Source organism: Peromyscus californicus, unplaced genomic scaffold (assembly GCF_007827085.1).
Source record: "Peromyscus californicus insignis strain IS unplaced genomic scaffold, ASM782708v3 Scaffold_9__1_contigs__length_137607984, whole genome shotgun sequence".
Taxonomy (NCBI): Eukaryota; Metazoa; Chordata; class Mammalia; order Rodentia; family Cricetidae; genus Peromyscus; species Peromyscus californicus.
Genome location: NW_026294617.1, coordinates 72656159 through 72683670, shown reverse-complemented (window position 1 = coordinate 72683670; position 27512 = coordinate 72656159). Strand labels below are relative to the sequence as shown.

Genomic DNA, 27512 nt, shown 5'->3' with positions numbered 1-27512 from the left:
TCTGTGGGGTCCACCTGAAACGCTTCAAAAGCCAGTTAACAAGGTAAGACTTTGAGGTCCCCGGATACTCTCACAGATGCCAAACTGTATTTCAGGGAGTGGGTATTTGGGAGCAAAGCTCGGGCTTAGTATTCAATGAGGGGGTGAGAGGAAAGTAAAGTGGGAGCCAGGTACCAGATGAAGGTTCCTACCCCCATCTGTCTGTCTAACCCAAGGCAGCAAAGTCAGAGGTCTGAAGTGAAACCCTGACTGAACCACTCACTGTTTATCACTTCAACTTATCCAGGCCGATTTCCCCCAGGAGACAGTTAACGGGCAAATTCATTGACTTAAAGCACGTACAATGTGAGTAGAGAGAAGTGTTGAGTAAATTGTAGCTCTCAGATAACTAAGAATATTATGTGTTGTCATTACCATTTAATATTATTAGCAGGCCATTGGCCCACTACTGGCAAAGGCGACAGGTGGCTGCCAACCCACCCACATGTGTACACGGGCCTTCTGATCCAAACGGCAAACCAGGAAGAGCAGCAGGAGCCAAGCGGGTGTGTCCGAGTGCGGGGAGGGATGGTTGTAAAGACAGGGAGTTCGGTCCCAACCACAGCTCCACTTAGCACAACACTGAGTCAAATTCCAGCACCTTAGACCTCCCTAGGCCTCATTCAGGGGCGTGACATTCTAGAAGGGGTCAGCAACAGCGCAGGAGGAGCCAGAGACACATCTCCATGACGCTAGCTGCAGAAAACTGAGAAGTTCATTTCCAGGACCTCTCTACCTGGTGGAGCCAGGGTTGCACCACAGAAAAGAATGAAGGGTAAGGCAGTAGGAAGCCGAGTTTAAGAGGTTTAATTTCTTTTTAAAATTCTTTTTTTTTCTTTTTTTTTTTTTTTTTTTTTTGGTTTTTTCGAGACAGGGTTTTCCTGTGTAGCTTTGCGCCTTTCCTGGAACTCACTTGGTAGCCCAGGCTGGCCTCGAACTCACAGAGATCTGCCTGGCTCTGCCTCCCAAGTGCTGGGATTAAAGGCGTGCGCCACCACCGCCCGGCTTCTTTTTAAAATTCTTATCCTGAGTGTGTGTGCACATGCCATTGTGCATCATGGAGATCAGAGGGTAATACTGTGGAGTGGGCTCCAGGGATCCAATTCAGGTCACTAGGACACTGGTTACCACTCCAGAGGTAGGATTTATTAAGAAGAGATCTTAACGTAGATTTGAGTAGAGGGGTTGATAGAAAAGCGCTCAGAGAAAGGCTAGTACACACCCAACCATGGGCTTCATAAGAAAGAGTGATGCTTAAGTATCTCAGCAGAAGCCTTACACATGATTTTATTATTGATTTATTTTTTTACAATGAGGTCTATAGTGTGGTCCTGAGGTGAGTTGAATAGGGTTGCAGTCTGGTAAGTTAAAACCATAGGTCATGGGCTGGAAAGGTGGCTCAGCAGTTAAGAGCACATACTGCTCTTGCAGAGGACCAGAGTTCAGTTCCCAGAACCCAGATAGGATGCCTCACAACCACCTGTGACTCCAGTTCCAGGGGATCCAATGTTTCTGGCCTCTAAAATCCACTGATGGTACTCATGTGCACACACATTTAATTTTATAATATATATATATATATATATATATATATAATTTAAAATAATTTTTAAATAAATCTTTTAAAGAACCTCATAGGTCATAAAGGTTGCACAAAGAGGTTACGATTTTAATTTTACTGTCACTGGAGTTTCTTATGAGAGTCCTAGAAAACTGCAGGTTTGCAAATTGCAGCTAGGAGATGAGAAAGCCCACAACACATCTGGTCACAGATGTTTGGTGCTTAAGCAGTTTGTTACTATTTAGACATCTTTCTGAAGATTTATATTATTATTTTTTACTTATGTGTATTTGTTTGTATGAGGCTCTATGTGAGTGTATGCCTCGTATGTGCAGGTGCCCGTTGAGGCCAGAAGACAGCACCAGTTCCCTCAGAGCTGGAGTTACAGGAGGTTGTGTGCTGTGTGATCCGGTGCTGGGAACTGGACTCTAGTCCTCCAGAAAAGCGGAAGTGCTCTCCACGGCTGAGCCATCTCTCCAGCCCTTATTTTATTTCATTCTATTTGAGGTCTCTCTGTATAAAAGAAGTGTTGTTTCTATGTAGGCAACTTTCATAGCAAATTTTGTTCATTGTGCTGGAGTTCTTGATTCTCAGTTGGCCAGAGACTTCAAGTAGGCTCCAGGGTGAGGGTTCCTTGCCCTTTCCCCGTCCCTTAATTCCCCTGTTTTTCTATCCTGCCTCAAAGGGGGGATGAAATGGAGGAAGATTAAAATTTAAAAATAGGAGTAGAAGGCCGGGCAGCAGTGGCACATGCCTTTAGTGTAAGGATTCTGTTCTTAATTACGTCATCAGCCTGCAATGGCGTCCCAGCCTAAAAAGCGGGTGGGCCTTCTGTGCCTCCCTCTCTTTCCTTTCCGCTCCTTCCTTCCGTCTGGACCTCCTTCTTCTCTTTCTGTTCTCTCTCTCTCTCTCTCTCTCTCTCTCTCTCTCTCTCTCTCCCTCCCTCCCTCTCCCTCTCTCCCCCCCCCAATAAAGCTCTAAAAAGGTAACTATGGCTTGTGATTCTTCCAACCAGCACTCTCCTCTGCCAGCATGGCCGCTGTGGGCAGCGGCCAGCCATGAGGAGCAGTGCCATTTAACCAACATTTAGTCCCAGCACTTGGGAGGTAGAGGCAGGAGGCAGACCCAGGCAGATCTCTGTGAATTTGAGTCCAGCCTGGTCTACAGAGCGAGATCCAGGACAGCCAGGGCAACATGGAAAAAACCTGTCTCAAAACAACCAAAAAAAAAACAATAAGTAAAATAAAAATAGGAGTAGATAATGAGTATTCAAAGACAGGTAATGTCTGGGGGGCGCTCACCAACCTAAGACAGAGCGCCTGTGTGGCCTGGGCAGGTGTCTGCATGATGGGTAAGGTGACCTGCTGACATCCCACACAACCTAAGTCAGAAGCTCATTTATTAGTAAAAGGGGGACCTGTAGGTCCCTGGCCCCCGTTTTGGGTAACTGTTGCCTTGCTTGCTGACCTTGACCTTGATATCCTCCCTATGCTAATTCCCTGCCGGGTTCCACCCCCCTGAATGCTTAAGGAAAGTTCCTTGCATAATGGGCGTTAACAGCTTAGATGCAAGATTGTAAAGCATCCTAGTGAACTTCTGCCCTCCGGGGTTCTCCCATTGTGCTATAAGCCTGTATTTAAGACCTCCTCCCTCCTTCAATAAATGGCATTCGGCATTAAAATTTAAATAAATAATTAAATAAAATTAAATTTAAAAAAATAGTAGAGGGCTAGAGAGATGGCTTAGTGGTTAAAAGCACTGATTGTTTTTCCAGAGGACTCAGGTTCAATTTCTAGCACCCACATGATAGCTAACAACTGTCTGTAACTCGAGTTCCAGGGATTCAACTACTTCTTCTGACTTTTGTGGGCACCAGGCGCGTGTGTGTGTGTGTGTGTGTGTGTGTGTGTGTGTGTGTGTGTGTGTATGTGCACGCGCGTGCGTGTGTATGCAGGCAAAACACATGCATAAGGCCGGGAGGTGGTGGCGCACGCCTTTAATCCCAGCACTCGGGAGGCAGAGCCAGGCGGATCTCTGTGAGTTCGAGGCCAGCCTGGGCTACCAAGTGAGTCCCAGGAAAGGCGCAAAGCTACACAGAGAAACCCTGTCTCGAAAAACAAAACAAAACAAAACACATGCATAAAATAAAATACACCTGAAAAATAGGGATAGAGATATAGCTTAGTTAATAGAGTACTTACTTAGCTCACAGAAAACCCTGGGTTATATTGATTGCCAGCATCCATAAATAAGGCATGGTGTGGTACACACCTATAATCCCAGTACTCAGGAGGTAGAAGCAAAAAAATCAGGAGTTCAAGATCATCCTTGGCTACAAAGCAAGCTTGAGACCTTGTCTCAAAAAACAAACAAACAAACAAAAAAACCACGCCAAAATGAAACAAAATAAAATAATAACAACAATAATAATAGATTCACAGGGTATTTGATCCCATGATAACCCAGCAGCCCAGGCTTCGCTTCTCTGAGACTGCTTGGGTGGAGCGGGATCATATGATCTGGACACACTGGGAATGAGTCCATTGTCCAAGTAACAGAGGAAGAGCTATAGAAAAGTGGAGAGCTTGGAAGAAATGCCTTCCTATTTCAATTTATAGATTCCTAACTGAAATAATAGCTTTAGAGAAAGAAATTATTCACAAAATATTCAGAGCAAATGTTGATATGGGAAGATGATAAGAAAGATAATTAAGTCTGTACTATTCCTAAAATGAAACACTGTCTAAGCAGAGAAATAAATTAGATGCCTTTTCAAACCTTTCAAATCTAAGCCTCCTAAAAATGTTAAGTACACAGTGTGGTGCGGTTGTTTTCAGGCTTCTTCTTCTTCTTTTTTTTTTTTCCAAGCAGCAATGTATAGTCAGACATACGTCCTAGGGCTAGGGATATAGTTCAGTCGTGGGACACTTGCCTGGAATGTGTAAGGACCTTGGTTCAAGGTCAGCATTGCAAAAAAAAATTATTGTTATTATTGTATTCTCCATCTTGATTCCAAACACACAGCACTCACTCCATATTTTCATGATTTCTCGATCCAGGTTTCATGAAAAGCACTGATCTAAATATGTAATCTTTTTTTTATCTCTCTCCTCCCTCTCTTCCTAACCCCCCTTAAACAGATTTTTCACCCATTTTGACAAACGCAGATCCAATAGAGTTTCTTAATCATTAAATATTTCTGCAGGTGTACCCACCCACAATATGGAGACAATTTAGCAATGCCTGAAAGGGCAGCGTGTAGATGTGACATTTGTCTTAAGGATTCAAGAATCCATTCTTTGGAGACCTGGCTTTCCCTATCGGTGAAAACTAAGGACTTGGAGGCAGGGCTTGACAACCTAAGACCTGCAAGTCTGAAGACAACCATTTGTCTAACGGAATCAACCCTCCATCAATTTTCTTTAACATATCTTAAGTGCTCAGCATCACCGTGAGCATTTAACGATTAACACAATAATCCTAACTCTGGCTCTTCACAGAATACAGAGAGCACTGTTTTTCCAAACCCCGGCTCTCGCGGGTCCCCTCCCCCGCCCCTCGTACCCCAGACCCGCTCCAGCCTCGGGTAACTTTTCCCTCCAGTTTGGTGGAAGGTTACATTGGAAGAAAATAGTCCCTACCGTCTAGAAAGTTTTCTGGGAAAAAGAGGGCGTCTGACGTGCTGGCGGTGCGGGGCGCTGCCCGAGGCTGGCGGTACCGGGCGGTATCGCTGGCGTCTGCCCAGCGCTGCTCCGCGGAGCCCGCACCCAGGAAGCCCCCGCCTCGGGGGCAGGGAGGGCGGCGGGCATCTCCTCCAGCCTGGAGTCCGCTGGGCTTTGCCAGGACAGTCTTTTTTTTTTTTTTTTACTGATCATTTCTACTTCATGTTCTATAGGCCTTACTTAGACTGTGTGGACAGAGCCACAGAAGGAGTGCAGAAAATAAGGTGACTTGGAGAAAAATGGTGTTTAAAATATAGATTTTTTTTCCCCCTCTTTCTCGCTCAAACTAATTTACATGCAAATTATGTCGTGACAGGCCCTCAGACCCGGGTAGCAGGCCCTATGGTCTGCAAGCCTCCCACACCAGAATAAGATTTTGGGTGGTGGTAATTTTCCCAAATGGAGCCGCACTCCCCAAAACATCACCTGGGAAGAAATGAGCGTGGGTGATGGATGGCTTTGGGTTTTGCTTCACTTCTTTCTAATACAGGCTCTTGCTTTGAGCTATAAGGTTCTATACCTAGCTTGGCCCGGTGTAGCACAGATCAATTTTTAAAATTTTACTGATAAATAATTTACATAGTTTCTAATCAGATTTAGGATATTTTGCTTTCCTGCAAAAAAAAAAAAAAAAAAAAAAAAAAAAAAGATAGTGTGGTTCTTGTCTTAGTGTAGCAGAAAACAGCCTCGTTCTGCTGGTTGACACTGTCAGCAGACATTTGTGTGCTTAGTTCAGGATGCTGTAGGGTAGTTTGGATTAAACAACCTGCCATACTTGTTCACTGCATTAGAAACAGCATGAAGGGTTCATATACTTACAGTCTGTGCCGTGCTATACGCCAGACCTCTGTAAATTATAAAGTTCTTGTTTATCCTTTAGTGACATGGAGTTCATCTCATTGCAGTGCTATGCATTTTTAAAAGCCCAGGAAATGGTACATATTAATTTAATGACGCAGCTAGAATCATTTATGTTGATGTCTTCCCAACTGCTTTTCGTATGGAAAATAATAAATGTTGGTTTGGATGAGTGAAGATGCCACATGGGAGTCTCTCCACGTAGGGGAGACTTCAGGATGGGGTCTCGCTAGCACAGTGGCCATCTCACTGACGAGGCCTAGTGTGGTGACAACCACCCTGCAGTCCTTTACCAAACGTGGGCCCTCTTGACCTTGGAATGTGGCTCACTTAACCGTTTTAGGAGGGAGGAGTGTGTCTAATCTGCAAGTAGGACCTCCCCTCTTGTCAGAATGGATGCTGAGAAGTTTGTCTAAATACAGAAAGGCTAAGCTCACTTGATGAAGATCAAGCGGAAAAGAATTTCTACATGTTATTCAAGCTATTGATGTCAAAAGCGATTAGGGCCTCAGCTTCCATTCCATCGGGTAATGGAAAGTATGTGCCAGGAGGCTTTCGGGTCACGTGATTTGCTGGAGGCATTAAGTCTGGATTTCCTTCCTGTCTCTGCCTTGAGTTGTATAGGGTTTCTAGGGTGTGTGGGAAAGACTGAAGCGCTACTTGGAGAGCTGTTTATTTTCTGCTGTCAGCTAAACCGTGGAAACTTGTTGAAGAGATTTACTGAGCTGTTTGTTTGCTGAGATTAAGACTTTAGAGAATTAATTAAAAAAGGTTCTGAGAGATAGAATGTGTCAGACCCCTACTGGCTCCTAAGACCGTACTTTCTTACTGATATGATGTGACAGCTGAGCTCAGCGCGTGGGAGCTGCAGGGGAGTAATTCAAGAGCAGTGCTGAGACGTTCAAAGGCATGCAGGTGTTCAGACTCAAACTGGCCTTGACATCCAAGTCCAGGGGCGCAGGACTCACTTCCTCCTGCTCAAGTGCCCTAAGCTCAGCAGGCCAGGTGCTCAGACTGACAAAACGCTGTGCCATTCGCCAACGATGAAATCACAACTTCTGAAGCTCTTCAGTGCTTTTTTCAATTGAGCATTGAACTCAAGGCCTTGTGTCTAGGCGAGTGCTCTATCAGAGCTGTATCCCTGATCCCTTGTTTTGTTTTTTCAAGACAAAGTCTTGCTCTGGGAGCCCAGTCCCTCCTCGAACTCCCAGTTCTCCTCCCTCACTCTCACAGGTGGTTGTGAGCCACTGGATGTGAGCGCTGGGAACCGGAATCCCGTCCTCTCACAGAGAGCAACAAGCTCTTCATCACCGAGTTATCTTGACAGTCCAGCATTGCAGACTTTGGTGTGTTATCGCTAGCGTGTCTGAATAGTTGGGTTTAGACTGTACCTGAGACAACCCTCGGTTACTGAGCTGCTCAGTTGCCAGAGCAGTTAACTGGGATGAAAATGAACTCTAGAAAAGAAACAGAGCTGTAGAAATGCTCTTAATCCTCTCATCAAATGGTGGGCAGTGTGCAGGTCCCGCTAGTTTTGAAATCACATTTCTTTTCGTGAAAATGCCAACACTGAAGCTGAAAGCCATCATTGTTGATAAAGATTTTTTTGAGACAGGGTCTCACTATATATAGCATTGGCTGCATTGGAGCTTGTTATGTAGACCAGGCTGGCCTTGAATGAATAAAGATCCACCTGCCCCTAGCTCCCAAGTGCTGGGATTAAAGGTGTACACCACCAAGCCCAGCCTATCACTGATATATTGATCAGCAAGTATATGTTGATGTGTTGCGTGCTGGCCCTTGGAGATGCTTAAAGATACATCAATTCGCCAGGCGGTGGTGGCACACGCCTTTAATCCCAGCACTAGGGAGGCAGAGGCAGGCGGATCTCTGTGAGTTCAAGAAGAATATCAAGTGCTCTTTGACACTGAGTCATCTCTCTAGCCCCCTTTTGATTTGATTTGTGTGTTTTTATTGTTGCATGTGCTTGTGTATGTGTACACGTTTGTGCAGATGTATATGTGTGCATGTGTGCATATGCATCTAGGCTAGAGGCCAATGTAGGACGTCTCCCTCAGTCACTCTCTACCTTATTTTTGAGACAGAGTCTCACCAATTCAGCTAGGTTGGCTGATAAAAAGCTCCAGGGATCTGCTTGCGTCCCTCTCCTCAGCACTGGGATTACAGATGTGTGTGTCATCTGGATTTTTACATGGCTGCTAGGGATCTGAACTCAAGTCCTCATGGCTGCAAGCATTGAGCCATCTCCCCAGAACCTGTAGGCTTTTATTTGTTTTGTGACAAGGTCTCACTAAATTGCCCAGGCTGACCTTGAACTATTTATCTCCAGCCTTAGCCTTCCAAGGAGCTAGGATTTCAGGGCTGTGCCACGAGGCATGGCTAATACCTCACTTCTTAATGTGTAGAACAGTGCCATTCAATAGGAATATAATGAGTTCCACATATATAATATAAAATTTTCTAGTAACCATACTTAAAAAGAATAAAAATAACAAACTGAGTGGTGGTGGCATAACTCTTTAATCCCGTCACTTGGCAGATCTCTGTAGACGAAATTCTTTTTTTTTTTTGGAGCTGAGGATCGAACCCAGGGCCTTGTGCTTGCCAGGCAAGCGCTCTACCACTGAGCTAAATCCCCAACCCCATGTAGACAAATTTCTAAGCGGTCTTATTAAATAAAAAACACGGAGCAAATATAGGGGTGAAAGCCTTAGAGATCAGGGAAATAGGAATAGCCACCAGATAACTTTACCTCACCATGCTGCAGCTTCCAAAGTGCCACGACTTCCTGTCTAACCTGCGCCTTTATTGCCTTGCTGTTCTGCCCTCTCATTGGTTCTTAGCCCAGCTACCTCACTTCCTTGTCACTGCCTATCTGTACAGACCTTCAGATCTCTATGGTTGGTACTGGGATTAAAGGCGTGTGTCACCACGCTTGGCTCTGTTCCCTAGTATGGCCTTGAACACACAGAGACCCTGCCTGCTAAGTGATCAGATTAAGGGTGTGTACTACCCTTGCCTGACTTTTGTGTTTACTTAAAATGGCTTACTATTTCCTCTGATCTCCAGAAAAACTTTATTTATTAACATACATACAATAAAATATTACCACAGATCTCTGTGAGTTCAAGGCCAACCTACTCTACAAAGCAAATTCCAGGACAGCCAAGGCTACACAGAGAAACTCTGTCTCGAAAAATGAAAAAATAAAATAAATAAATAAATAAAAATAAATAAAAAATAAAAAGCAGGAGGAACTGATGAGGTAGCTCAGAAGTAAAAGTACTTGATGTGAAGCCTACTGACTTGAGTTTAATTCCAGGAACCCATTACACACACTAAATACATTAACAAATGAATAAATAAAGTTAAAACATTCACAAAATAAAAAGGAAACCCTGACCTTTTATCAGAATTAAGATTTGTTTTGTTTTGTTTTTTATTCCAGCATAATCTTCACTTTGGCGATTTTGTGGTGTGTGTATGTATTTGAGTGTATATGCATGCAGCATATGCATGTGTTTGGGTGTATATGCATGCAGCATATGCATGTGTTTGGGTGTATATGCATGCAGCATATGCATGTGTTTGGGTGTATGTGCATGCAGCATATGCATGTGTTTGGGTGTATATGCATGCAGCATGTGTATGTGTTTGGGTGTATATGCTTGCAGCATGTGCATGTGTTTGGGTGTATGTGCATGCAGCATGTGCATGTGTTTGGGTGTATGTGCATGCAGCATGTGCATGTGTTTGGGTGTATATGCATGCAGCATGTGCATGTGTTTGGGTGTATGTGCATGCAGCATGTGCATGTCTTTGGGTGTATATGCATGCAGCATATGCATGTGTTTGGGTGTATATGCACCATGAGTATTTGGAAGTCAAGAGTAATCTTCCAGTGTCCTTTCTCAGGTGCTTCTTAGTCAACATTCTGTTATTGTGAAGAGACACCATGGCCATTGCTACAGATTAATAATTAGTCTTCTATGATAGTCAAATTTACAGTCATGTTAAGTTTTCTAGGTATACTAGATATAATTCAATTAGGTAAGTAATCTTCAAACACTTCAAAGACCTACAGATTATGGCATTTAAAATGTTTTAAGAACTGTAACTTTCTGGACATTGAGACAGGTCTGCTCCTGGCAGTACCAATCTGCTTCAGAGAAGATAACGGGCATTGAAAAAACTCATGGAGTTTGCTTTCTTTGTGGCAAAAGTTAGCCACTTCAAAAAAGTGTCCTTGCATTGACTGCTTGATGATATGTTGTATAAACTAGACATGCAGGACCTGTAGGAAGGTGACCACTGAACTTTACAAGACAAGATGTTCCTTCAGGTTCCTGCTTCGCAGAGGAGACTGCCAGACATTCTACAGGACACAGGAAAAAGTGACTGAGAGACTAGGCCTATGAGCTGAAGATGCCCCAACATTGCAGAGGAACTTTGGATGACTGTCCAGGCAGGCAGCTGTCTCTGTCATTTCCAAAAGTTTGGAAGTTGCTTACAAAGCATTTCCTGTTTACTTAGGTAATATTGTATCCTTCTGAGGCCTTTGATGTAGTTGAAGACTAGACAGTTATAATTATGATTTTCCCTGGTTATGATAAGAGATAAGTTAGATATGAAACCTTGGACTCACAAATATAGGCTAAATAAAATATGTTCTTTAAATTTGCCAAATATAAATGGACTGGATATTGTAACTTTGATTCTTGCTTGATAACTTCTATTATATGTAATTTTACTATGTTAAAGTTAAACCCTTCCTTTTTGATTAGACAGAAAAGGGGAGGTGCTGTGGAATGTTCTGTATGCTGTGAATGTGTTGCTCTGATTGGTTGATAAATAAAAAGCTGATTGGCCAGTAGCCAGGTAGAAAGTATAGGCAGGATAAACAACAAGGAGAATTCTGGGAAGAGGAAGGACTGAGTCAGGAGATGCCAGCCTGCTGTCCAGGGAACAGCATGTAATGGCACACAGGGAAAGCCACAGAGCACATGGCAACATACAGGTGAACAGAAATGGGCTGAGTTTAAGTTAAGAGTTAGTCAGTAGTTAGCCTGAGCTAATGGCCAAGCAGTTTTAATTAATACAAGCCTCTGTGTGTTTACTTGGGTCTGAGTGGCTGCAGACTGGGTGGGACACAGGAAAACTTTCAACTGCAGACCATGGCATGTTGTTGCTTGTTTTGTACCTTTTGGGGGGCCAGCCACCCAGCTCCCAAATAAATCATACACAGAGGCTTATATTTAATTATAAATGACCAGCCTTAGCTTGACTTGTTTCTAGTCAGCTTTTTTTTTTTAACTTAAATTAGTCCATCTACCTTTTGTCTCTGGGATTTTATCTTTTTCTATTTCTGTATATCTTTCTTTCTCCATTGCTGGTTGTGTGCCTGGGTGGCTGGCCCCTTGAGTCCTCCTTCTTCTCTGATTATTTTCTCCCTCCACATTTCTCCTTCTATTTATTCTCTCTGCCTGCCAGCCCTGCCTATCCTTTCTCCTGCTTTGCTATTGGCCATTCAGTTATTAGACCATCAGGTGTTTTAGACAGGCAAAGTAATACAGCTTCACAGAGTTAAACAAATGCAACATAAACAAAAATAACACATCTTAAAATTATATTCTACAACAATGGCAATATTGTTGTTTTTTACTCTTTTGGGTGGGCCTGTCACCCAGCTCCCAAATAAATCACCCACAGAGGCTTATTCTTAATTATGAATGCCCAGCTTTAGCTTGGCTTAGTTTCTTGCCAGCTTTTCTTAACTTTAAATTATCCCATCTACATTTTGCCTCTGGGCTTTTCCCATTCTCTTACTTCGGTAAATCTTACTCTTACTCCATGGCTGGGTGCTGTGGGATGTTCTGTATGCTGTGAATGTGTTGCTCTGATTGGTTGATAAATGAAAAGCTGATTGGCCAGTAGCCAGGCAAGAAGTATAGGCAGGATAAACAGACAAGGAGAATTCTGAGAAGAGGAAGGCTGAGAGAGGAGATGCCAGTGCCAGCCTGCTGTCCAGGAAGCAACATGTAATGGCATACAGGGAAAGCCATGGAACACATGGCAACATATAGATCAACAGAAATGGGCTGAGTTTAAGTGTAAGAGCTAGTCAGTGGTAGGCCTGAGCTAATGGCTGAGCAGTTTTAATTAACATAAGCTTCTGTGTGTTTACTTGGGTCTGAGCAGCTGAGGACCAGGCGGGCCGCAGGAAAACTTCAGCTACAGTTGTCTGTATAGCTGAGTGGCTGGCCCCTAGGTCCTCTTCCTTCTCCGACTAGTTCTTCTCTCACTCCGCCATCTCTTTTCTTCTTCCAATATTCTCTCTACCTGCCAGCCCTGCCTATGTCTCTCTCCTACCTCACTATTGTCTGTTCAGCTCTTTATTAGACCATCAGGTGTTTTAGACAGGCACAGTAACACAGCTTCACAGATTTAAACAAATGCAACATAAACAAAAGTAACACACCTTAAAATAATATTCTACTGCATGGCAACTCTTTAAAGAAAACATTTAATTGGGGCTGGCTTACAGGTTCAGAGATTTAGTCCATTCTCATCATGGCAGGAAGCATGGTGGCATGCAGGCAGACATGGTGCTGGAGAGGTAGTTGAGAGTTCTGCATCCTGATGTGAGTCAGAGTGGGAGACACTGGGGTTGGCATGGGCTTTTGTAACCTCAAGGCCCATCCCCAGTGGCACATTTCCTCCAACAAGGCCATACCTTTTATTCCTTTCATATAGTGCCACTCCTTGGTGACTAAGCATTCAAATATATGAGTCTACAGGGAAGGGAGGGCATTCTTATCTAAACCACCACTAGTGCTCTCCACCTTGCTTTTTGAGACAAGGTCTTTCATTGACCTGAAGCTCATCAGTTAGCTTGTCTGGCTTGCCAAGGAGACCAGGGATCTGCCTATCCCTGTGTCCTCAACCGTGGGATTGCAATCATACTCTCCATGCCCAGCCTTTTTTTTTTTTTTCTCTTAATGTGGTTTGTGGTGATTTGAATAAAAGTGGTCCCTATAGCCAGGTGATGGTGGTGCATCCCTTTAATCCCAGCACTCAAGAGTCAGAGGCAGGCGGATCTCTGAGTTTGAGGCCATCCTGGTCTACAGAATGAGTTCCAGGACAGACAGCCAGGACTGTTGCATAAAGAAACTCTGTCTTGGGTTGGACATTTAGCTCAATGGTAGAGCACTTGTGCTGTGGGATGTTCTGTATGGCAAATGTGTTGCTGATTAGTTAATAAATAAAACACTGATTGGCCATTGGCTAGGCAGGAAGTGTAGGCGGGACAAGGAGGAGAATAAAGCTGGGAAGTGGAAGGCTGAGTAAGAGAGACACTGCCAGCCGCCATGATGACAAACAGCATGTGAAGATGCCGGTAAGCCACAAGCCATGTGGCAAGGTATAGATTAATAGAAATGGATTAATTTAAGCTGTAAGAACAGTTAGCAAGAAGCCTGCCACAGCCATACAGTTTGTAAGCAATATAAGTCTCTGTGTTTACTTGGCTGGGTCTGACAGCTGTGGGACTGGCGGGTAACAGAGATTTGTCCTGACTGTGGGCCAGGCAGAAAAACTCTAGCTACACACTTGCCTAGCAAGCACAAGGCCATGGGTTCAGTCCTCAGCTCCAAAAAAATAAAGAAACTCTGTCTTAAAAAACAAAACAAGCCTGATGGTGATGGCACATGCCTTTAATCACAGCTCGGGAGGCAGAGCCAGGTGGATCTCTGTGAGTTTGAAGCCAGCCTGTTCTACAGAGCGAGATCCAGGACAGGCTCCAAAACTACGCAGAGAAACCCAACCAAACAGACAAAAAACAAACAAACAAAACCAAAATAGGAAGTGGCACTACTGGGAGGGGCAGCCTTGTTGGAGTGGGTGTGGCCTTGTTGGAGGAAGTGTGTCACTGAGGGGTAGACTCTGAATTTCAGAAGCTCAAGCCAGGCCCAGTGTCTCACTGTCTCTTCCTGCTGCCTGCATCTCAAGATGTAGAACTGCCGGCTACTTCTCCAGCACCATGTCTGCCTGCATGCTGCCATGCTTCCCACCATGGCGATAATAGACTAAACCTCTGAATCTGTAAGCCAGCCCCAATGAAATGTTTCCTTTATAAGGGTGCTCACTTCAGCAGCACATGTTCTAAAATCGAAACGACACAGAGAAGATTAGCATGGCCCCTCCACAAGGATGACACACAGATTCATGAAGCGTTCCATATTTTTAAAGTAAAATAAGAAAGAAAAAAAAAAAGAGTCGCTGTGGGAGCCAGAGAAGCAGATCTCCAGTCAAGAGCACTGGCTGCTCTTCCAGAGGACCCAGGTTCAATTCCCAGCACCCACACAGACAGCTCACACCTGTCTGTAACTCCAGTTCCAGAGAATCCGACCCTCTCACACAGACATACATGCAAGCAGAACACCAATAAAATAAATCATTTTTTAAAAAGTTGCTTAGCCAGGCAGTGGTGGCGCACTCCTTTAATCCCAATACTTGGGAAGCAGAGGCAGGTGAATCTCTATGAGTTCCAGGACAGCCAGAGCTGTTACAGAGAAACCCTGTCTCGAAAACAAACAAACAAACAAACAAACAAAACAAAAAACAAAAACAAGAGTTGCCTTGGTCATGGTGTCTCTTCACAGCAATAAAATCCTAAAACATGGCTTTAGGAATCAAACTCATACTCATTCTTCTACAGTAAACACTTTACCAACTGAGCTATCTTCCCAACACTTCCCCCAACTCCTCTTTTTTTTTTTTTTTTTTTTTTAAACTGAGTCTCACAATGTAGCACAAGCTGGCCTGGAGCTTACTACGTAGCCTACACGAACCTAGAGCTCATCTTCCTGTCTTTGCCTTGCAAGTGCTGGGATTATAGATATGAGCCACCACTCCTAGCTCTCAGTTGGATTTTCTTGTAGATTAAGAGTCTTTCCAGCCGCCAGGCGGTGGCGGCGCACGCCTTTGATCCCAGCACTTGGGAGGCAGAGCCAGGCGGATCTCTGTGAGTTAAGGTCACCCTGCTCTACAGAGTGAGTTCCAGGACAGGCTCCAAAGCTACACAGAGAAACACTGTCCGAAAAACAAAAACAAACAAACAAACAAAGAGTCTCTCCAGCAAGGCACATACAGTGTTTTCTTCTTGGTATAGTCGGACACCGGACAGCCAGGTGCATTTCCTCACAGACAGAACAGAGGATGACTTCAGCTGTTTACTTGTTTCTGTGCTTGTGAGTGTACTTCCCTATTTCATATCTTAATAAATACCTGATACCTTTAAACACACTCTTGTGGATTTCTCAAATTACTGTGTATGTATCTTTCTGTGTATGGCTCTGACACAGGACAATCCTGCCAGTGACCCAAATGCTTTCTGCCTACACCGAGGGTAACAAGAGATCCTAAGACTATAGAAGAAAGAATGGAAGTTATAACTAAGAACGACTTCCTGGTCTGGCATAGGAGTGCACATTTATGATCTCAGCACTTAGGAAGTGGAGGCAGGGGGATTAGAAATTTAAGACCAGTCTCAGGTACATACCAAGTTGGAGGCTATTCTAAGTTCCATGAGATTTTTGTCTCAAAAAAACAAAAAGAAAAATAGCAAAGAAGGGACTTTTTTGTCAAGGCACAGTTAACATTTAGTTAAAGGGGTGGGTGGTAGGTGGGAAAGAGGCTCAGGCGTGGTGATGCATGCCTACTATCCTAGTACTCCAGAGGACCGAGGCTGGAGGACCGTCTGTCATGTGAGTTCCAGGCCAGTCTGAGCTAGTGTAAGATTGTCCAAACAAACAAACAACAATAAAAGGGGAAGGATCTTAGCCCAGAAATGATGTCTCTGTATAAAGAAGAAACCCCAATGGATGCATCAAATCACTGCATCTAAGGCTCAGGGAACATCATGGAAGAGAGGCAGAAAGACTGTAAGATCCAAAGGCCCAGGAAGCCTGCTGTGAGGCAGTCTCCTAGAAATGGCTGCATAAACGAGGCTGGAACAGTGATCCTGGACATGTGGAAGGGGAAGTTTTCATGGCCTCCCTCCCCTAGACAAAAAACTATAGCCAACTAGTGACTACTGGGAGATGAGAACTAGCCTCTCCCAGAGATGAGCCCCCTTATTGGTTGTCCAATGCAGAGTGGTCAGCCTTGAAACTGTACACACACCAAAACCAAACATAGATTTAGCAGGTTGTAGTTATATATATTCGTGGACACACATACATATATACATAGATATATGTGTGTATGTGTGTGTGTATATATACACGTAATAATAATAAGAGAAAAAGAGGCTATCAACTTGAAAGTGATGGGAACATGGGAGGGGCATAAGGGAGGGTAGCTTGGAGGGGCTGGAAGAAAGAAAGGGGGGGAGAAAATTATATAATTCCCATTTCTCTCTCTCTCTCTCCTTTTTTTTTTGTTTTTTTTTTTTTTTTGAGACAGGGTTTCTCTGTGTATCTTTGTGCCTTTCCTGGAACTCACTCTGTAGCCCAGGTTGGCCTCAAACTCACAGAGATCCGCCGCCTCTGCCTCCCTAGTGCTGGGATTAAAAGCCTGTGCCACCACTGCCCGACACTATTTCTTTTTTAAGTATGTGCTTAATTGAAATGGGAATTATAGCTGGGTGGTGATAGCTGCCACACACCTTTAATCCCAGCACTAGGGAGGCAGAGGCAGGTGGCTCTCTGTGAGTTCGAGGCCAGCCTGGGCTATAGAGTGAGTTCCAGGAAAGGGGCAAAGCTACACAGGGAAACCTTGTCTCAAAAAACAAAACAAACAAACAAAAAGAAGTAGCATACTTAAAAGCAGCATACATTGCTTCTAAAATAATATCATGATGCTTGAAGTGTAGTATCCTATTGGGATTCTGGTAAACTGATTATTTTAACTCTTCAGGTTAGATATTTTATATATTTTATATATATTTCAATAATATACATTATTATTTAACAGGTTATAGCTTAACTGAAAGATTCCTTCTAGAATTAAAACTATGTGATTTGTAGATGGTATTTATGATAAAAATTAATTTCAAAGTAATTCACTAGAGACAAATCATTATTTATCAAAATTCATCAGAAATCATTAGTAAGTATATCTATTTATTTATCAAATATTAGTAAGCATATCTATTTATCAAAAATCCTTAGTAACTATATCTCAAGCGGCATATTAAAGGTCATCGTGATGATTAGTATTGCCAATTTGAGAGTCTCTAGGATCACCTGGGAGTGGGGCCTTTAGGCAAACCTGTGGGATTTTCTTGATTACCTTAATTTACCTGGGAAACCCCATCTTAAATGTGGATGTGCCATTCCCTGGACAGGTTGTGGGCTGTATAGGATGGAGAAAGTGAGCTGAGTGTTAGCATGTGTTCATGATTGCTCCTGCTCCCGGTGAGGTGAAAGGTGACCGGCTGCCTCACGCTCACGCCTCTGTGACTTCTTCGTTATGACAGACTGTGACCTGAGACTGTGGGCCAAAATGAACCCTCGCTCTCCTAAGCTGCTTTTACCCGGGCGTTTATCACAGCCACAGGAAATGAAGCCGACACCATCGTTTAAGCTAATAATATGGCTCTTCATAGTGAGAATTTTCTTTATATCACAAAATCGTATTTTAATTTGTTTTAATGATAGCAAACCCTGGAAGTGCATATATGAAATATATTGAAATTTGTTATCTTTTTCTGAGAGAAAGGGGTTGGGGGAGACAGAAAGAAGTAAGAAATTCCTTGGCTCAAGGCTGACCTGGGGAAGTGTCTGTTCTGGTAGGCTGGAAAGTTCAGCTTCAGAATCCACAAGCCAGCTGGGAGTGAAGAGTGGCTACTGGTGCTTAAGAAGATCTTGAGTTTAAGGCTCCAGCTGGTCGGTGGTGGTGCATGCCTTTAACCCCAGCACTTGGGAGGCATAGCCAGGCTGATCTCTGAGTTCAAGGCCAGCCTGGTCCAGGACAGGCACCAAAACTACACGGAGAAACCCTGTCTCGAAAAACCAAACCAAAAAAAAAAAAAAAAAAAAAAAAACTTCCAAAAACCCAGCTAACCAACCAAAAACAACAACCAGATTTGTTAAGTACACGCCACATACGAAGCAGCTTCTCCACACCTACTATATTATTTCAATAATTTTGAACCTAAGCCAGGTTTGATGGTGCACACCTTTGATCCCAGGAGGCAGATGCAGGTGGATCTCTGTGAGCTGAGTTGAAAGTCATCCTGGTCTACTTAGAGAGTTCTAGGCTAGCCAAGGCTACATAGTGAAACCCTGTCTCAAAAAAAAAAAAAAATTAAACTAAAAAGACTCAGGGAAGCCGGGCGGTGGTGGCGCACGCCTTTAATCCCAGCACTCGGGAGGCAGAGCCAGGCAGATCTCTGTGAGTTTGAGGCCAGCCTGGGCTACCAAGTGAGTCCCAGGAAAGGCACAAAGCTACACAGAGAAACCCTGTCTCAAAAAAACCAAAAAAAAAAAAAATGACTCAGGGAAATCTGTGGAAGAGGAGCAGATTCTAAGAGCCAGTGGGGATGGAAGACACCAAGGAAATAAGACCTTCTAGACACAACAGGACTGGTGCACATATGAATTCACAGGCTATGACAGCATGCCCAGGGCCTGCACGGGTCTAAGCCAGATAGGTCCCAGTGCTGAGAGGGAGAGTGGACACAAGCCCCATCCCTAAGCTGGAAGCTATCTCCAACTGGGAACTGCTTGCAAAGAAAAAACTAGTTTTCTGCAATGAGCTCTCACTGGGTGCATAAACCAAACTTAAGGGCAGGTCCCACGCCCAGCAGTGGTTGGCCAACATAAAATGAACTTGATGGTATTTTTGGAGGATTTTGTTATTGTTGTTTCAAAATGCTATGTCTGGATAACGAAAAAATAATCTTGCAGATCTTTTGCTTATTTATTATGGTTTCTGATTTTGTTTTTATAGGTTTTCTGTGTGTGTGAATGCGTGTGTCTCTGTCTGCATGTGTTTCTTGTGTTTTTTCTTTGAATCTTTTTTTTTCTGTTGTTTGTTTTGTCCTATTCTGGTTTCTCTGTTTTTATTTCTATTATTATTATGGTTGTTATTGTCATTATTTGTTTTCTAATGAGCGAGAGGAAGAAAGGGTGTAGATTTGCAGGGATTGGGAAGGTGGGGAGGATCTGAGAGGAGTTGGGGGAGGGGAAACTGTAATCAGACTATGTTGTACGAAAGAAAGTCTATTTCCTTTTTCTTTTTGTTTTTCGAGACAGGATTTCTCTGTGTAGCCCTGGCTGTCCTGGAACTCACTTTGTAGAGCAGGCTGGCCTTGAACTCACAGAGATCGGTCTGCTGCATTCACATGAACAGACATCACATAAACACACCATAAACACACACAAGCACACACACAAATAACTTTTTTTAAAAAAGAGAAATTTATAGCAATTTTAGAAGAGTACCTTTAATGTCTATTGAATCCAAACTTTTAAATTTTATCATTTTTAAATAATTAATAATTAATTTGAAATTTTGAAATAATTAAACTGAAATTAAAATTAATTTGAAAAATTAATTCTTTTTTATTTTTTGTTATGTATGCAGTATTCTGCCTACGTGCATGCTTGCAGGCCAGAAGAGGGCACCAGATCTCATTACAGATGGTTGTGAGCCACCATGTGGTTGCTGGGAATTGAACTCAGGACCTCTGGAAGAGCAGTCAGTGTCCTTAACCGCTGAGCCATCTCTCCAGCCCCCAAAAATTAATTCTTCAGGTGTGGTTCTCTACTCAGAACTGTCCTGATAGGGGGAGGTCCACTCCAATTGTTGGTGGCACTTTCTGGTAGCAGTTCAGACAAAAAGAGTTTGACAGGAAAAAATTTATTTATTTTTTTATATGTATAGGTGTTTTGCCCACCAGTATGTCCATGCACCACCATAGGTGTGTGTGGTGCTGGTAAAGGCCAGAAGAGGGCATCAGATCTTGGGCTGTCATGAGGGTGCTGTGTTGTAGAATATTATTTTAAGGTGTGTTACTTTTGTGTTGCATTTGTTTAACTCTGTGAAACTGTGTTACTGTGCCTGTCTAAAACACCTGATGGACGCTGGGTGGTGGTGGTGGTGGTGGTGGTGGTGGTGGCGGCGGCGGCGGCGGCGGCGGCGGCGGCGGCGGCGGCGGCGCACGCCTTTAATCCCAACACTCAGGAGGCAGAGCCAGGCAGATCTCTGTGAGTTCGAGGCCAGCCTGGTCTACAGAGCTAGTCCAGGACAGGCTCCAAAGCTACAGAGAAACCCTGTCTCGAAAAACCAAAAACAAACAAACAAACAAAAAAACCCCTGATGGTCTAATAAAGAGCTAAACGGCCAATAAGTGAGGCAGGAGAGAGAAACAGTCAAGACTGGCAGGCAGAGAGAATATATAGAAGGAGAAATCTGGGATGAAAAAGAAAGAGCCAGAGAAGGAGGAGGACCTAGGGGCCAGCCACCCAGCTACACAGCCAGCCACAGAGCAGGAGTAAGATTTACAGAAGTAAGAGAACAGGAAAAGCCCAGAGGCAAAATGTAGACAGGATCATTTGAGTTAAGGAAAGCTGGCAAGAAACAAGCCAAGCTAAGACTGGGCATTTATAAGTAAGAATAAGCCTCCGTGTGTGATTTATTTGGGAGCTGGGTGGTGGGCCCCAAAAAAAGAGTGAAAAACACCAACAACAGTGCTGGGATTCAAACTTGGGTCCACTGGAAGAACAAGTGCTTTTAACCCCTGAGCCATCTCTCCAGTCCTGGTTACTTGGCTTTTGCTCTCTTGGCTTCAATCTCGTCATGTTGATTATGGATTCCTTTAGTCACTGCTATAGATTCCTTTGCTGATATCAGAACCAGCATTTCCAAGCTTTCGTTGTGGACTAGGGACCAGCAGCTTTTCAGGAACCTCTCAGTGTTAAGCTACCAGACTGCCAATGCATCCAGCCTTGTGAAATGATCAACTACCCAGTTGTGGGACTTCCCAGTGAAGAATCAGCCACCGTGGGACTAGTCAAAAGGCTGAGGTTTAGCCTCAGGGGCTTGGCAACTACAGGGTTCTCAGCCTTGGGTGTGATGCAGATGTTGCTGCTTTTTTTTTTTTTTTTTTTCAAGACAGGGTTTCTCTGTGTAGCCCTGGCTGTCCTAGAACTCACTCTGTAGCCCAGGCTGGCCTCCAACTCACAGAGATCCACCTGCCTCCCGAGTCCTGGGATTAAAGGAATGGGCCACCATCGCTGCTGCTGCTGTCTCCTTTGCCGCCGCCGCCGCCGCCGCCGCCGCCGCCACCACCACCACCACCACCACCACCGGGTGTTGTTGTTATTTAAGGTAAACTGACTGTAGTGGTTTAGAAAACGTTTCCCATAGTCTCAGGCATTTGAATACTTGGTCCCCAGTTGGTAGTGCTATTTGGGGAGGTGTCATTGGTTTTCAATGCGGCACTTTTACAGTGCGAGGAAAGGTGAGAGGCACGCCAAAACCCAGTATCAGAGCTTTATTGGGAGGAAGCAGGTGGAGGGACAGAAGAGAGCGTGACCAGGCTTGGGGCAGAGACGCGTGCAGGAGAGGGGGGGAGAGCAGAAGAGAGAGGGGAGGATCTGTGTCCAGCTTTTAAGGATTCTCCTGCACGTGCCAAGGTAGGCTCATGGAGCTATGCCACACATGCACTGATTGCGTGTCCATGCTGCGTGCATTTGCACAATCACATATGACATAAGACGTAAGGCCCCTTGCTTAGCTACTGAACTTGGCTGCTGTGGCAGAATCCTAACAGGTGTGGCTTTGCTGACGTATCTTTGTGGATGGACTTACAGTTTAAAGACTCATGTCATTTCTAGTGCATTTCTCTGCTTTGTGCTTACTATCCAAGGTGTCACTCTCTTGTCCAGATGCTCCAGCTGCCATACCTGCCACTTCCTATCACGCCTCTCCATCATGATGAACTCTCATCCCTCTGGTTCTGTAAGTTCCTCCTACAAGTTGCCTTCATCATGGTGTTTTAGCACAGCTAGAGAACAGGGACTAATATGGAAGTTGGTGCCAGGATTGGGCTACTGCTGTAAAGAAACTGACCATTCTGTGTTTTGGAGGTGTGTGGGAGACTTTAGAACTTTGGACTAGAAAAGTTAAACACTAAGCAGAACATAATAGGCCATCCTGGTAATGTTATGCCCAGATCTTGGGGACTCCCAAAAGACCACGATGGAGACTAAAGCCCATATGTAAAAGCAAAGAGCCTTTGTTTTCAAGCTCAGAGCTCGGACTCTGTCCCATGCAGCCGTGAGAGCAGAGAGCCCAGAACTCAGGCAGGGTGGGGTTTTTAATCATAGCAGAGGGTGTGGTGAGGGGATTTCTAGGGTTCAGGATCCTGATTGGCTGACATTTGTCTGGGGGTTAGGGAATGTTTCCTCTTAGATGCAGGCCCCACTCAGTGGGGTCAGCTTATGGCTTTTCCTGGGTCCGGGTGTTGCCTGCCAGAAGCTGTGTCTGGGCCTCTCAGCCTGTCATGGCAGCTGTGTGGTCAAGCTGCTTGGCCACCCCATCCCCCCCTCCTCCAGTAGGATCCTGAAAGACGGTAATGCAGAGAGCCATGCAGACTGGAGACCCAGCTCAAGAAGTTTCAGAAGAGAACAGTATTAACGACTAGGCTAGAGACCGTTCTAGTGATATTTTGGCAAAGAATGTAGTTGCTTTCTGTCCTTGGGTTAGGAACTTGCCTGAGGCAAATTTTTTTTTTAAAGATTTATTTATTTATTAGGTATACAGCATGTATGACAGCAGTCCAGAAGAAAGCACCAGATCTCATTACAGATGGTTGTGAGCCACCATGTGGTTGCTGGGAATTGAACTCAGGACCTCTGGAAGAGCAGTCAGTGTTTTAAACCTCTGAGCCATCTCTCCAGCCCCTGAGGCAAAATTTTAAAGTAAGGGATTACTTTATTTGACAGAAGAGATTTCAAGGCAGTCTAACACTGATTCTATTGAATGGTTTTTTTTTTTTTTTTTGGCTTTATGTAAATCTTTATTTCTTCTCTAAGGGAGTTTTTCATTTCCTCTTTAAGGATCTCTATCATCTTCTTAAAGTCATTTTTAGGATTGCTTTCTTCTGCCTTGGTATGTTCAGGTTTTGCAGGTGTAGGATCACTAGGTTCTGATATTGTCATATAGGTCTTTATGTTGTTGCCTGTATTTTTGCACTGGTGTCTACTCATCTCTTCCTCCGCTCAGTGCAGGCAGTGTCTGTGTCTGAAGATATCTCTCTTGTTCTAATTGATAGTCTTGGTCCACTAGGAGTTCTTGGTCGAATCAGTGCTGTTGGGCTCTGTGTTTCCAGGAGCAGTTTAGTTCAATCAGTGTTAGTGGGTTCTGTCTCAGGGAGCAGTTGTTCCCAATTGGTGCAGGGTGGGCTTGAATGGTTATTAATGATCACTCTTATGCAGGTCTACAGTGAAAAAGAGCAAATGGGGAAGAAAAAATACAAAATGTAATTTGGAAAGAAAAAGGACACTTGCGAGCTTAGTGTTACAACCAAGGCTTGTGCTTGGAGAGAGGTTGTCATTGTTAAGGAGATTAGCACCTTTTTTCCCCTTTTTTGGGGGCGGGCAGTGTTTCAAGTCAGGGTTTCACTGTATAGCCTCGGCTGTCCTGGAAGTTGCTCTGTAGACCAACCTGGCCTCAAATCTCACAGAGATCTGCCTGTCTCTGCCTCGCAAGTGCTGGGATTAAAGGCGTGCGCCATCCCCACAGGCACACAAGGCATTTTCTGCCCCTGGAAAGCAACTGCATTCAAAAGCTGCTGTTAATGTAGTTCAGGGAGGCCGGGCTCCATCCAAGCAGGCAGTCAAGTCTGTCAGTGTTGTCCACATAGTGTTACTTTAAAGTTATGAAGGGTTCCTGAGGAAAGGGGGTGTGGAATCTTTTTTTTTTTTTTTTTTTTTCAAGATAGGGTCTCTCTGTGTAACAGTCCTAACTGTCCTGGAACTGGCTCTGTAGACCAGGCTGGCCTTAAACTCAGAAGTCCACCCGCCTCTGCCTCCCAAGGACTGGGATAACAGGTGTGTGCCACCACATCAGGCAGTTGTAGTATTCTGCCCAGATTGTGGGGACCTCCAAAAGACCACCATGAAGACCAAATCCCATACGTAAAAGCAAAGAGCCTTTTTATCTTCAAGCTCCAGGGCTTGGTCCCTCTGTCTGTCCGACACAGTGGTGAGAGCAGAGAGCCCTGAGCCCAGGTTGGGTAGAGTTTTTATCATAGCAGTGGTTGGGGTGAGAGGATTTCCAGGGTTCAGGACCCTGATTGGCTGACACTTGTCTAGAGGTATCAGTAAAACAAAAATAGGTGAGTGCTAGATTCCGGGACATCTGGCCACCTTCTAATGGTTGGAATGTTTGGGATGTCAGGTATTTCCCCTTAAACGCAGGCCCTCCCTGGGTGGGGTCAGCTTATGGCTTTTCCTGGGTCTGGGTGTTGCCTGCCAGTAAGCCTGTCACAGAAGCTGTGTGGTCAAGCTCTTTTGGGGCCCCTCTACAGTAGAATCTTTGTCTGAGGTTTCAGATGGCTACTGAGGCCAGGTAATGTATGGCAGAGGAGTTCCAGGGTGAAGGACCTGAGAGGACAAGAGTCCCTTCGAGGTCATTGTGTGAAACTGTGGAAGTGAAGTCTGGATTGTGTTGGAGACCTCAAGGTGTTGGAGGTGCCAGAGCTGTGAGACATCTGCATGCCATGGGTGGAACCAGCCCAAGAGAGAGAAGTATGTTGCAGGCAGCAAAGCTGGAGGGGCAGCGAAGACCTCGGAGTCGGCACAAAATACGCCCAGACACCAGACACTCAGCACAAAGGAGATTTATTGTTCCAGAGGGACAAGTGGACTGGACACAGACAGCAGCAGCTGGCCTAGGTGCGACTGTTTTATGGTCCAGAGAGGGGAGGCAGGAAAGGGGAGGAGTAGAAGCCCTAGTGTAGTCTAGATGGCAAGATTTCCTTGGCCAGGAGAATTGTGGAACGGGGAATGGGAACATATACCCAGGTACATTGTGGGAAAGGCAGGAAGGCGCAACCCAGGTGCATTCTGGGAAGGAGAAACAGCCTGCTGCCATTTTAGTGGCCTGAAGCTGTTCAAGGGTGGGAAAGGACGGGCTGGTACTAACAAGCAGTGCTCTCTAAGCCACCTGACACTGGACATGGGTTTTAGGCTTGCTTTGGTCTTGTATTTTCTTACTATTCCATCATTCCTCCTTTGGGCATGATAACGTATATTCTGTTCCATTGTTGTTGGAAGCATACAATTCACTTTTTTATTTTACAGGTAGTTACAATTAAGAGATTGCCCTGAGTCTCAAAAGAGACTTTGGACTTTTAAACTGTGTTGAAACTATAAAAGACTATGGTAATTTTGAAATTAGACTAATTTTGTAATATGATATGGCCACAAGACTATGGAGTCCAGGACATGGAATGTGGTGGTTTAAATGAGGACTGTCTCCCATAGTCTCAGGCATTTGAATACTTGGTCCCCAGTTGGTGGTGCTGTTTGGGGAACATTTAGAGGTGTGGCCTTGCCGGGGAAATCCGTCACTGGAATGGGCTTAGAGTTTAGAGACTTGTGTCATTTCATTTTTCCTTTCCTCCCCTTTTGCTTTTATTTTATGTGTACAGGTGTTTTGACTGCATGGATATCTGTATACCATGTTGGTCTAATGCTTGCATAGCATGAACAGGGCCTTGGATTGGATCCCCAGCATCACATAAACAATGCAAGGAGGTATATATCTGTAATTTTTAGCACTAAGGAAGGTGGAGACAGGAGGACCAGAAGTTCCATAAAGAGTTGGGAGCCAGGTCAGGATACATCATAAGACCCTGTCAAATATATGAAAATTATAGTGAAATGTTATTATAAATATATAACACACACATTATATATCTATCTATCTATATATCTATATATATAAGTTGTAAGAATGATAAGCGGCGCTGGTTACTGGTGCTGGTTACTGAGCGGAAAGGTCATGTCAAAACCCAGTATCAGTATCAGAGCTTTATTAGGAGGAAGAGGAGGAGGGAAACAATTGAACCAGGCCTGGGGAAGGAGCACGTACAGAGAGAGAGAAAGATGGTTGGGGGAAGAGAGAACAGAACAGAGAGAGAGAGAGGGTGGGGTCAAAGTCACGGCTCTTTCAGGCGCAGGTGTGCTTACAGAGCTGGAAGGAGCCTGAGCCCGGCTGAGAGGGAAGCACTCTGCCAACTCGGCTTGCCTGTTTCAAACCTCTGCACATGAGAAAGGACTCATTTTTAGTTCCTTTAAAACCATTCTTTAATTTTGTTTTAAAAAAATTCAGGGGCTGGAGAAATGGCTCAGAGGTTAAGAGCACTGACTGCTCTTCCAGAGGTCCTGAGTTCAGTTCCCAGCAACCACATGGTGGCTCACAACCATCTGTAATAAGGTCTGGTGCCCTCTTCTGGTCATACATGCTGTATACATAATAAATAAGTAAATCTTTAAAAAAAAAAACTTTAAAAAAAATTCAGCAGTGGTAGTAGTTTCTTTTTATTTTTAGGGGCATAGTGTTTTGTCTGCATAGAAGTCTGTGCACCATGTGTGTGCCTGGTGCTAAGGAGAAGAGGGGTCAGATCTCCTGGAACTGGAGTTACAGATGGTTGTGAGCCACCATGTGGGTGCTGGGATTTGAACCCAGGTCCTCTGGGAGAGCAGTCAGTGCTCCTAACCCCTGAGTCATTTCTCCACCCTTAAACTATTCTTTTGTTTTGTTTTGTTTTTTCAAGGCAGGGTTTCTCCATGTAGTTTTGGAGCCTGTCCTGGATCTTGCTCTGTAGACCAGGGTGGCCTCGAGCTCACAGAGATCTGCCTGCCTCTGTCTCCCGAGTGCTGGGATTAAAGGCGTGTGCCACCACTGCCCTGCGTCCTTAAGCTATTCTTGATTAGATTTTTCAGTTTCACTTGTCCAAACCTAATCTTAGTAGAGTTTGTACAGAGAGCCTTCTTATGCCTGGGGTGTTTGGCATAAGAATGCCTTCCCGTCAGGCATTGTACACATATTTCTTCTTTTTATCTTTGTGACAGTGCACAAAAGTGGGACAGATTGTTCCTTACAAGCTAGATGTCACTAGCAGCTGAGTTACTTCCCCTTCATATCCCTGTAAAATGAAGACAATAGTAGCTCCTGTGCACACAGCCGTGAAAATTGCATGTGTGCGTATACACAGCTCGCTAGAACTGTGCTTGGCATACACGGAGTGCTCAGTGTTAGCCACTGCTCTGTATTGTCAACCACACAGTCGT

General features: G+C 44.4%; 1 protein-coding gene and 2 non-coding genes across 3 annotated transcripts in view; 1 reads left to right on the top strand and 2 right to left on the bottom strand.

Annotated features, from left to right (window-relative positions):
* The window catches only part of Pogz (pogo transposable element derived with ZNF domain), a 67240-nt gene extending 61889 nt beyond the window's left edge, over positions 1 to 5351 (bottom strand). The window contains exon 1 of the mRNA XM_052729945.1: positions 5242 to 5351. The gene's annotated coding sequence lies outside the window, so the exon portion shown is untranslated. The remainder of the gene's footprint in view (positions 1 to 5241) is intronic.
* Positions 5352 to 8768: 3417 nt separating this feature from the next.
* On the bottom strand, positions 8769 to 8841 carry Trnaa-ggc (transfer RNA alanine (anticodon GGC)). The gene has a single exon. It is a non-coding gene; the product is annotated as a tRNA-Ala (tRNA).
* Positions 8842 to 14337: 5496 nt separating this feature from the next.
* On the top strand, positions 14338 to 14444 carry LOC128106868 (U6 spliceosomal RNA). Its single transcript, XR_008216900.1, has one exon. It is a non-coding gene; the product is annotated as a U6 spliceosomal RNA (small nuclear RNA).
* Positions 14445 to 27512: the final 13068 nt, after the last annotated feature.